Source organism: Leptodactylus fuscus, chromosome 7, assembly GCF_031893055.1.
Source record: "Leptodactylus fuscus isolate aLepFus1 chromosome 7, aLepFus1.hap2, whole genome shotgun sequence".
Taxonomy (NCBI): Eukaryota; Metazoa; Chordata; class Amphibia; order Anura; family Leptodactylidae; genus Leptodactylus; species Leptodactylus fuscus.
In genome coordinates, this window is record NC_134271.1 from 147046200 (window position 1) to 147058959 (window position 12760).

Genomic DNA, 12760 nt, shown 5'->3' on the forward strand with positions numbered 1-12760 from the left:
CACAGTACCACACGGGGGAGGATTAGATACACGCGTCTACACACAGTACCACATGCCATAGGATTAGATACGCGCGTCTGCACACAGTACCCCATGCCGGGGGATTGGATACGCGCGTCTACACACAGTTCCACACGCCATAGGATTAGATACGCGCCTCTTCACACAATACCACACAGGGGAGGATTAGATACACGTGTCTTCACACAGTTGTACACGCCATAGGATTAGATACACGCATCTGCACACAGTAACACATGCCGTAGGATTAGATACGCGCGTCTACACACAGTACCAGATGTTGTAGCATTAGATACGCGTGTCTGCACACAGTACCACTTGCCGTAGGATTAGATACGCGCATCTACACACAGTTCCACACTCCAGAGGATTAGATTCGCGCATCTGCACACATTTGTACACGCCATAGGATTAGATACACACGTCTGCACAGAGTACCACATGCTGTAGGATTAGATACACGCGTTTACATACAGTTCCACACTCCAGAGGATTAGATACACGCGTCTGCACACAGTTGTACACGCCATAGGATTAGATACACGCATCTGCACACAGTACCACATGCAGTAGGATTAGATACGCGCGTCTACACATAGTTCCACAAGCGGAAGGATTAGATACGTGCCTCTTCACACAATAACACACAGGGGAGGATTAGATACGTGTGTGTGAACACAGTACCACAGTTTGGAGGATTAGATGCATGCCTCTGCACACAGTACCACAAGCCAGAGAATTACATACGCGTCTCAGCACACAGTATCACACGGGGGAGGATTAGATACGCGCGTCTACACACAGTACCACATGCCATAGGATTAGATACACGCGTCTACACATAGTTCCACACACCGAAGGATTAGATATGCGCCTCTTCACACACTACCACACAAGGGAGGATTATATACGTGTGTGTGCACACAGTACCACACTTTGGAGGATTAGATACATGCTTCTGGACACAGTACCACAAGCCAGAGAATTAGATACGCGTTTCCGCACACAGTATCACACGGGGGAGGATTAGATACGCGTGTCTGCACACAGTACCACACGGGGAGGATTAGATACGCGCGTCTACACACAGTACCACATGCCGGGGGATTGGATACGTGCGTCTACACACAGTACCACATGCCATAGGATTAGATACGCGTGTCTGCACCCAGTACCACATGCCGGGGGATTGGATACGTGCATCTACACACTGTTCCACACGCCATAGGATTAGATACGCACCTCTTCACACAATACCACACAGGGGAGGATTAGATACACGTGTCTTCACACAGTTGTACACGCCATAGGATTAGATACACACGTCTGCACAGAGTACCACATGCCGTAGGATTAGATACACGCATCTACATACAGTTCCACACTCCAGAGGATTAGATACGCACGTCTGCACACAGTTATACACGCCATAAGATTAGATACACACATCTGCACACAGTACCACATGCTGTAGGATTAGATACGCGCGTCTACACACAGTTCCACACGTCAAAGGATTAGATACGCGCCTCTTCACACAATACCACACAGGGGAGGATTAGATACATGCGTCTGAATACAGTACCACACTTTGGAGGATTAGATACATGCATCTGCACACAGTACCACATGCCAGATAATTAGATACGCATCTCAGCACACAGTGCCACACGGGGGAGGATTAGATACGCGCATCTTCACACAGTACCTCACGCCAGGGATTAGATACACCTGTCTGCACACAGTACCACACGCCAGAGGATTAGATACACGCGTCTGCACATAGTACCACATGCTGTAAGATTAGATATGCACGTCTGCACACAGTTTCATTTACCGGAGGATTAGATACGTGCCTCTTCACACAATGCCACACGGGGGAGGATTAGATACACACATCTGTACACAGTACCACACCAACAAGGATTAGATACTTGCGTCTAAACACAGTACTGCATGGGGAAGGATTAGATACAGCTTTACTCCAGGTATCCACAACAACTGATCACAGGTTTTTCACTGATATCCAAAATGAGATACACATAATCACATGACGCTTATGGACATACACACAAACCACATACAAAATACATCAGTACAAAATTGGACAATTCTTATGAGGCCACTACACAAACATAAAATGTAATATACCCGTGTGAAGCCGGGTCCTCCCTCTAGTAACTGTATAAAACTGGTTGTCATTGGGCTGCTTATCATCCTCAGACCCCCTGCCGTCCTCACTGCTCAGACAGGGCCCGGGGCACCACTACCCCCTACTTCCAGCACCTGTCCTGATACAGCAGGAAATGGTTGGGAATTAATGGCTGAAGCAGGTCACATTGATTGTCTGAGCATGTAAACAATATGGAGGGGGCTCCTGGAAATATTAGCATTGTGGGAGTCTAATATCTCTCTATCACTCTATATTACAAAAATGAATTCTTGTCTGTCTGTCTGTCCATCCGTCTGTCTGTCTGTTCTCGAATGCGAAACAAACGACTGGACCGATCTTCACCAAATTTGGTACAGAGATACTTCAGGTATCCGGGAAGGTTTAAAATGAGACTCCAACTCGCTCGGACGTACCATTGCTGAGATACAGCATTTCGAACACAATGCCCCCCCCCCTTAGCCAATACAAACCTGCGAGTCTTTCACTGATATTCCAACTGCAATACACACGGTCACTCCACATGCACAATACAACACTGATATCCAAACTGAGATACACGCATCAGAGGATTAGATAAACAGATCAGCACACAGTATCACACGCCAGAGGATTAGATACACGTGTCTGCACAGAGTCCCACACACTGAAGGATTAGATACATTCATCTGCACACGGTTCCAAATGCCGAAGGATTAGATACATGCTTCTGCACACAGTACCACATGCAGTAGGATTAGATACGCACCTATTCACACAATACCACACAGGGGAGGATTAGATATGTGTGTCTGCACACAGTACCACAAGCCAGAGGATTAGATACGTGCGTCTGCACACAGTTCCACACACCAGAGCCTAAGATATGCACGTCTGCACACAGTATCACATACCGTAGGATTAGATACATGCATCTACAAACAGTTTTACACTCCAGAGGATTAAATACGTGCGTCTACACACAGTTGTACATGCCGTAGGATTACATACGCGCGTCTACACACAGTTCCACATGCCGTAGGAGTATATATGCGCCTCTGCACACAATACCCCACAGGGGAGGATTACATACATACCTCTGCACACAGTACCACACGGGGGAGGATTAGATACGCATATCTGCACATAGTACCACATGCCAGAGGATTAGATACGCACCTCTCCACACAATACCACATGCCGGAGGATTAGATACGCGCCACTGCACACAATATCACATAGGTGAGGATTAGATACCTACATCTGCACAAAGTAACACATGGGGCAGGATTAGATACATGCCTCTGCACACAATACCACACGCCAGAGAATTACATGTGCATCTCAGCACACAGTACCACATGCCAGAGGATTAGATACGCACATCTGCACACAGTACCACATGCCATAAGATTAGATACACACGTCTGCACACAGTTTCGCTTGCCGGAGGATTAGATATGCACCTCTTCACACAATACCACATGGGGAGGATTAGATACACACATCTGCACACAGTACCACAAGCCAGAGGATTAGATATGTGCATCTGCACACAGTACCACACCAACAAGGATTAGATACTTGCATCTAAACACAGTGCTACACGGGGAAGAATTAGATACAGCTTTTGATATCCAAAATGAGATACACATAATCACATGACGCTTATGGACATACACACAAACAACATACAAAATACATCAGTGCAAAATTGGACAATTCTTATGGGGCCACTACACAAACATAAAATGTAATATACCCATGCGAAGCCGAGTCCTCCCTCTAGTATATATATATATATATATATATATATATATATATATATATATATATATATATATATATATAGTTAGATTAGATTTACAGGTCAGATATTAATTGTAGTTCTTTGTTTCAGATTTTTCTTAGACCAGTTTACAGAACAGTTCGGAGGATTTATCTGTAATAATGATATCAATGTCCGTAGTCATTTTTCTAGATGATTCTCCTCCTGATCTTATCCTCTTCAGACATGGTTCAAAAACGTTCTGAAGGCGGAACCCATATTTGGGTGAGAATTTTGACGGGGACCCCCCTCTACTATACTTAGTAACATTTGAAAAATAAATTTCCTACCTGTATTCTGCCTCTTATTCCTCTGTATTCTTCCTTTATATTACCTTTTATTCTATTCTACCATCAGAATTCTGGCAAAATCTGTCTGCATGCTTCATGTATTTTACATGTGTCCTGAGGTTTGCAAACAGTGTATATATAGTTAATATAGTATAATATTCCACAGTAGCCCCACACAGAATAATATTTTCCACAGTGACTCCCACAAGGTATAATATGCTCCATAGTAACTCCCACAAAGTATAATGCTCCACAGGAACCCCCACACAGTATAATATTCCACAGTGGCCCCATACAGTATATTCTCGACAGCGGCCTTTGCATGGTATAATGCCCCACAGTAACCCTACATAGTATAATGCCTTTGGCCTCCTCATTAGAAGATATGGGTGAACCTTATGAGATTTGTTTTGGGTATATTTCTCAGACTGCAGAGATTAATAAGAGCCCCAGAGGATTTGCAGAAAATAGCAAACATTGATACTCACCTTGTCTCACCAACACCAATCCTGGGTATCCTCTTGGCATCCAGCTGAATCCTGCGGCCACCTCACAACATCTTCAGGCCTCTTGTGACTTCATATGCCTCAGAGGTCATGTGCGAAAAATATTGACAGCATGACGCACTTACTCAACGTTATGATGTTAGTGTGTCCCATGAGACTGCTAAGGCCTAATCACAGGCATGTGATGGCATGAACCCCGGGAGCTCCACAGGAGTGCTGTGCTGTGCACGCTGATACTGCTTAATTCTATGACAGAGCAGGGATACTAAAAAGCCCCTGCTCTGCCATAGAGGACCACTGGTAACGAAGTTGTGAGGTAGATGGCGTGATGATGTCACTGCATTTTACCACTACTACAGGGAGAGTCTACGGCTGCTCCGCTCATCGTGGGAGCGTGGTAAGGTGAGTACAAGATTTATTGTTTTATGGTAAGGGGGCAAATATTTATAGGGGGGCTAATATTTGATATAAGGGGGCTGTTAAGAGGAAATTTCCGTATTTTTCAGACTATAAGACGCACTGAATCACACTTTTGACTTAACCTCCCCCACAGCATAGTGCCCCTTTTTCTGGTGCCAACACAGTATAACACCCCATTTGCACAAAGTAAAATGTCATAGTGGCCCCTCCAGAATGCATGTTCCTTAGTGGTCCCTCCACACAGTATAATGTTCCATAACAGCCCCCATACAATGTAATGTCCCATAGTGGTCCCCCACAAAGTGTAATATCCCATAGTGGCCCCAATATACAGTATAATATCCCATAGCAGTCCCTCCACACAGTATAATGTTTAATAGCAGCCCCTTCACATAGTATAATAGTATATGGTGGGGCCCACCAATAGTGTAATGTCCCATAGTGGTCCCTTCACATAAATATATTGTCACAAAGTGACCCCTCCACACAATATAATATCCCATAGTGGCCCCCCGTATAGTATAATGTTCCAAAGTGGCCCTTGCACACAGTATAATGCTTAATAGCGGCCCCTTCACATAATATAATGGTATGTGGTGGGCCCCACCACAAAGCATAATATCCCATAGTGCCCCCTCGACACAGTATAATGGTATGTGGCGGGCCCCACCAATAGTGTAATGTCTTATAGTGGCCCCTCCACACAGTATACTGTAACATAGTGGCCCCTCCACACAGTATAATATCCCATAGTGGCCCTTCTATACGGTATAATGTCCTATAGTGGCTCCTGTACACAGTATAATGTTCCATTAAACGGTGATTGTTGCAAATATTGCAACAATTTTGGGTTCAGCAGAACCCCAAATTTTGGGGGTACACCTTTTCAGACGCCAGAGTATAATGATTGGTGGCTCAATGGAGGTGACAAACATAAAAACCAGTGGTCCTTACCAAATGATTCATCTGCTTACTTTCAGGCTGTCCTGAGACAGAAATTCAAGCTGTCAAGTATACAAGTGTAGTGCCAGGAGGAGAGAAGGAGTCCTGAATGCCAGGAGGTGTTATCTGGGACCCTCCTCAAAAGGTATTTGGGCCTAGAAAGGACTACCTTGTATGTCAGCCCCCCAAGTACTACTTGCTGGCTGTGGCTAAGATTTTGACAGAGTTTTTTGAGTAGAGTAAATGGCCCTTAAAGCCTTATCAGATCTGGGATCTCTCAATATAACGTCATACTGAACACTGGGAGACTACTACCCCCATCGGGAAGCTGCAAGGTTACAGTTAACAGTTGTCAAGTAAAGTTCAACTTGTTTCACGGCACCGCTACCTCCGGAGTCATTCCTGCTTTACCATTGGGACCCTTCCGAACACCATCACACTGGCTCAGAGTAGCGAGGACCCCCCTACAAAGGGATCTACTATCACCACCATCTGGTAACACAGCAGCCCCCCCCCCCCATCGGTGTCCGGCCAGGAGGTGTGCTGGGGAGATCGGTTGAGGGCACTCGACCAATCCAGTTTCACAGCTACAGTCACTACTACTCCCATCCTCCGGTTCGCTAAATTTGGGCTATGGCATTTCTACTAAAGTTTGTGCCCCCCTTATATCACTAATCATTTTAATGCCCCCATAAATAAGTGACACTCTATACATATATAAAATATAATGATGTTGAATTTCTTACCTTTAAGCTGTATACAGGATGTAGAAATACAAGATGTCCAGAGAAGAGACAAGTCTGCAAGTAGAGGAACAGAGTAAGGGGACGGGGGTGGGAAGGATATCTTAATTTCAGATCCAATCATTTAATCCTGTACTATATTTGGCTCCTTCTTACATAGTTATATTTATCTTTCATGTGATTCATGTGATCCCTGTCCAGAAGTCCAGCAGGTTTCATGACCCTGTTGTCATAAGCATTACTTAGTATATCACAATGGGATTTTGCTATTTACATGTCGTACAACTACAATCTCCAGTAGCCCCGCCCTTAATCTCGGACTCCTTCACATCCACTGTAGGTCTCCTCCATGATGTGACGTGATAGTGACGTGTTACGTGACCGTGGTGAGACTGGATGTGTTTATCATAGTGGAGGATGTAAAGGAGCTCTCTCTATAAACAGATGGCCAGCGGCCGCCCTACTGGTATATATCCTATAGCATCAGCTGTATATATGATAGTACAGCAGCCCATTGTATATAGTATATAGTGAGAAGGAGAATGTGATTTATTACAGATATTCACCCTCCACCTCGTAGTATCAGATGGATGACATGTGTATTTTGTATAAGTGCTCAGGATCATTGCTACATATTTAGGACAGTATCACACACGTACAGGGCCGGTTTTAGATAAAGTATGGCCCTGGGCAGAATTAAAAATGGGGCCCCAAATGTTGTACCTAGAAAGTGCCTCTAGTTTGTGCACATCATATGCTCTGGACTGCCTAGGAGTCAGTCCTGGAGATTAGAGCAGAGACAGACAGAAGTAACTCCTAATGGGAGGGTCAGAAGGGTTACAAAGCTCTCTCTTATTGGCTAGCTGGGTCATGACATGTCTCTGTGGATTTTCTTCCCTTATGAAATATTCATCATTTCCACAGATATAATTGACTTGCTGAGCGGCTTTTCTGCAATGTGTAGATGGGATTAACCAGAATCTCATTCACTTAGCTGGTAATTAGAGATGAGCGAGTAGTACTCAATCGAGTAGGTATTCGATTGAATACTACGGTATTCGAAATACTCGTACTCGATCAAGTACCACTCGCTGTTCGAATGTAAAAGTTTGATGCAGAACCAGCATTGATTGGCCGAATGCTATACAGTCAGCCAATCAACGCTGGTTCTTCTCCTACCTTTAGAAGTCTTCTCCGTGCAGCTTCCCCGCGGCGTCTTCCAGCTCTTCATTCACTCTGCCAGGCATCGGGCCTGGGTAGAGCCGACTGCGCATGTTCGCTTGTAGTGCGGGCATGCGCAGTCGGCTCTGCCCAGCCCCGATGCCTGGCAGAATGAATTCAGAGCCGGAAGATGCCGGGGGGACGCTGCACAGAGAAGACTTCTCGGAGGATCCAGCCCGACCCTCACTCGTGGACTTGGTAAGTGTAATTTGATCGAAAGTTGCCTACCCCTGAAGCGAGCATTTTCCCCCCATAGACTATAATAGGGTTCGATATTCGATTCGAGTAGTCGAATATTGAGGGGCTACTCGAAACGAATATCGAACCTCGAACATTTTACTGTTCGCTCATCTCTACTGGTAATGTAAAACGCAGCATTTTCGTAACGTGGGGCTTCAGCCTCAAAAGATTTTCCCATAATCAAAGTTTCTGACCTGTCCACAGAAAAGGTAATAGGTGGAGATTGGACCACTATAAGAGATGAGCGACTAGTGAAATATTCAATATTCGTTTCCAGGAGCCCCTCAATATTCGACTATTCGTTCGAATATTGAACCCCATTATATTCTATGGGAAAAAATGCTTGTTTCAGGGAAACCAAAATTTTACGAATTGTAGTCACCAAGTCCACAATAATACCTCAAGAAATGATGCCAACACCTCTGCAATGCAACTGGGACAGCAGGGAGGACTTTTACAGCGGGCCCACTATATCCATGGCCAACCTCTCAAATGGAACCTCAATTATTGGCAGTGGGATTAATGGACTTCTATAATGGGGCATGGGTGCTGACTTTTGGCAAACAGGACAGGACTCACAAAAAGCTTTTATGGCCTGCACTACTCCAGGCCAGAAAAAACGTTGTAAAACTTGCTCCCTGGTTTTTTTAACCCCAAGATGTCCTCCAAGCAGATGCTGATGAGCTAGTTCTAGAACCCTCTGCTGGTGTGACCAGGGTACTACTAACTGTTCTACTACCTCACCTCTTACTTTGTCCACTTGGTACAACTTATTATTTATAACAGACATGTGCGGATATTCATTCTCAGCTCCTGCATATTTGGGCTTCCCATCAAGCACCTTAACATTTTCCCACCCCTTAGCCAAGGTGGGATCCTGCAGTTAAGCAGACTCAAAATCGCCCCGAGTAATGTCCATGGCAGGTAGATCATCTTCTCCTTCTGTATCTTCACCCTCCCCTGGCATCGCCAACAGGGGAAAACTTTCCTCATCCAGGTTACTGCAATGGTTGGTGCACTCTGACCAGGATCTACTGGCAATGGGGATGGAGTTCTCCAGTCAGGGTCTTCAGGGCTCTCATCCAGGACCACGGAGTCACTTGTCGGTGTCTCTGTCACTACCTTCGGTATGGGGTTGTCCACACAGTCAGCAAGAGACCCTTGGTGACTCCACAAATTCCAAAAGAGGGGAAAGTCTCTCCCCAATATCACACTGTGAAGAAGTGATTTGACAACCCCCACTTCATGGGTCTGAGTGCCACAGGGGGTCTCGAACTGAATAAGGGCATTTGGATATTCACAGGTCTCTCCGTGAATGCACACGACACCGACCCAAGTTCCAGTGAAAGTGTCAGGGTCCACCAGACTAGCATGCACTAGTGTCACTAGACTTCCAGAGGCAAGTAGGTCCTTCACAGCATAGCCAGCAATCTTCACCCAGCAAATGTGCCTATCACTGTCAGCTAGAGACTCTATCAGTCCAAGGTACGACCTTTCTTGGAGATCGAACTACTTTTTGAGGCCGGGCCGTGGTTGACCCGCATGGACAGTTTTGCAACAGGTCTTCCGTTGCCTGGTACCTCTCCACAAGGCTTACCAGCTGATCAGCATCTCCAGGGTCTGCCTGTCCAATCCACCTCTTCAGTTTTGGCGGTAAGGACCGTATGAACTTGTCCATCACTATGATTTCTGTGATCTGAGCTGGAGTGTGAATTTCAGGCCGCAGCCACTTCTTTACTAAGTGTATTAGGTTGTGCATTTGTGACTGCGCCGGGGAATCCTCTGAAAAAGTCCACTGCTGTACCCTTTGGGCCCATACATATACGTTCACCCCTAAGCGGGCCATGATCTCTGCTTTCAGCTTCTCATAGTTCTTGGCTTCCTCAACGGCTAAGTCATAGTACGCTTTCTGCGGTTCTCCTGTGAGGAATGGTGCCACTACTCCGGCCCATTGCTCCTGTGGTAAACCCTCTCTCTCAGCAGTACGCTCAAATACCATCAGGAACGCCTCCACTTCATCGTTAGCTGTCATTTTTTGGAGAAATTGGGTAACCCATTTGGCCACTGTATCAGCAACCACTGCCGGTTCCCGTAACACACTAGAGGTTCCCGCTGACAACTTAGCAACTTGTTTCACAACCTCTTGAATGAGCTGATGATCCTTACGTGCGTTCTCAGCTAGTATACCGTGGCTTTCCAGTAATGATGCATTTGTTTGCTGTTGCGTGGCATTAGCTTGCTGTGCGCTTTTCAGCAACGCAGTGTTTGTTTATTCTTGCGCAGAATTAGCTTGGAGCAGTGCTTTCAGCATTTCCTCCATCTTGGCACCTGCGGGGTCTTTACTGGACAACTTTATAGCTGCTTTAACCCAGGACATTAACTGGCTACTGGTTTGTATAATTACAGCTGGTCCAGGCATGCTGGGATCTGTCATGCCTGCATCCGAAGCACCATATGTGATGTACCCAATCAAGAATCTGTGGGACCACCTCGATCAGGTTGTTCGCGCCATGGATGCTCAACCATGTAACCTAGCACAGCTGGACATGGCACTGGAGTCGGCATGGCTCAACATCCCAGTGACCATCATCACAACACCCCCTCTCTTCCTGCACGTCTCGCAGCGGTCCGCTCTGCCAAAGGGGGTTATTCTGGATTTTGATAGATGGTCACATTAATGTGACTGAACTGTGCAGTTAATGAGTCTAATGTGTAAAGTTGTGTACTGTCTGTGTCTGATATACTGTATACAGTGTAAGTTTATATACAGGTATATCTGTCTATCCTACTAATATTTTAAATGTGAAAGTTTGGATGTTTGTTCCTCAATCACATAAAAACAGCTGAATGGATTTGGATGAAATTTTGCACATAGATAGAGTGTAACCTGCATTAACACATCGGCTACTTTTTATCCCGGTAAATGACATGGCTTCATTACTGTTATGAATTTATGTTCATATACTATATTATACTGCTCCTGCAGCAGCTTATCTCAGGTCCCAGGTCTGTTATCTCTCTATGTAAACACTCAGCTAACCCTCAGTGGATTGTGTACCTGCATTTGCATATAATCTGATCTGCTCCAGAAGCTGTTAAAAGTAGCTACGAACTATAACAGTCATACATAACCAAATTAGACCCAATCCTTCCATTCCTTAGTCTTCCAAACTCCCTTGGCGTTCGACCCAGATTTTTTTCATTCCAGTTTGTACAAAAGATACAGTCTGCTCAAAAAGAGATGAATACAGTCATTTTGTGACAGAGTGCATTGACAGAACACCAGAATATTTCAAGCATCCCATAACGTCTCCCTAAGGACTATGGACAGAAGCCATACAAGCCTATGCTGGATGGATGTTGACAGACCCATTCCATAATAGAAGCCAAAGTAAGTCAACTGGGGCACCCGGGTAGCTCAAAAGATAAGTGTGTTAAATGCTTTCTAACCCCTGCTAAAACTGGCAGTCCCACAAAAAGTGGTATAAGGACTCTTCCTATCCACATCCCACCCTTGGGCATACGCCCAACCTGTCAAACCTCCTATGGCCTCCTAAAGGCCTTGGTGGCTAATGCATCATGGGACGATAACCCTTGCCACCTGCTTTTGCTTGCCTGACACCGGGAACCCCTGCAAAGTCTTCCATATGGTATCTACCTGACTACTAGACAATACAGCAATTTCTGTGGAGAATTCGTTCTGTCTAAATCTGGCATTAACGCGGGCTTTATTAACAGCTTGTAACCCTAAGGTCCCCAACTATACCTGTGATAAAATTGCTGCATAGAAAAATAGAACCAGGGAGGCACAAAAGACCACGGCCGAGTCCGATCCAAAGACAGCCACCCCCACTTGTAAAATAACCTGCCCCCTAAATATCTTACCAAAAGACCCACCCACCTCCCCGCTAACAGTAGATTGTTCATCAACAACCAATAATGTAACTGTGTGATGTAACTTAAATCCGGCATTCCGAGCCTTCCATGCCGAGGGCTCTCGCCACTCTTTACATTGCCAATCCCCACAAGAACAGGTATAATATCCTGGTAGTTCTTTGCAACCACCTCGTAGATGGTGGGAATACGCATGACAAGTGCAGAATCATCGGCAGGACCACGGCCTTAATGATTAAAACTTTCCCAAAAATGGTAAGGTCTCATTTTGTAATTTTTTTTTTTTTTTTCCACAATTCGGAGGCCTAGCTATTAAAAAAAAAAAAAAAAAAAAAAAAAGGTGCCTTTAAGTGCCGAGTCAAACCGGACTCCCAAAATATCTAGACCCTCCGCACGATATGTCAGCTGCCTATCCTGAAAGAGGTGCCATCCAGCAAACAGGTAGACCTAAACTTTAGAGACAAAGTTTGAGACTTTTGTGCGGGCTGCAGATGTACAAGTAAAGT

General features: G+C 45.3%; 1 protein-coding gene across 3 annotated transcripts in view; it reads right to left on the bottom strand.

The window, feature by feature from the left end:
* The window catches only part of LOC142214296 (NACHT, LRR and PYD domains-containing protein 12-like), a 398233-nt gene extending 391250 nt beyond the window's left edge, over positions 1-6983 (bottom strand). For all 3 annotated transcript variants that reach the window (XM_075283201.1, XM_075283204.1, XM_075283202.1), the window contains exon 1: positions 6903-6983. The gene's annotated coding sequence lies outside the window, so the exon portion shown is untranslated. The remainder of the gene's footprint in view (positions 1-6902) is intronic.
* Between the last annotated feature and the right edge of the window lie 5777 nt (positions 6984-12760).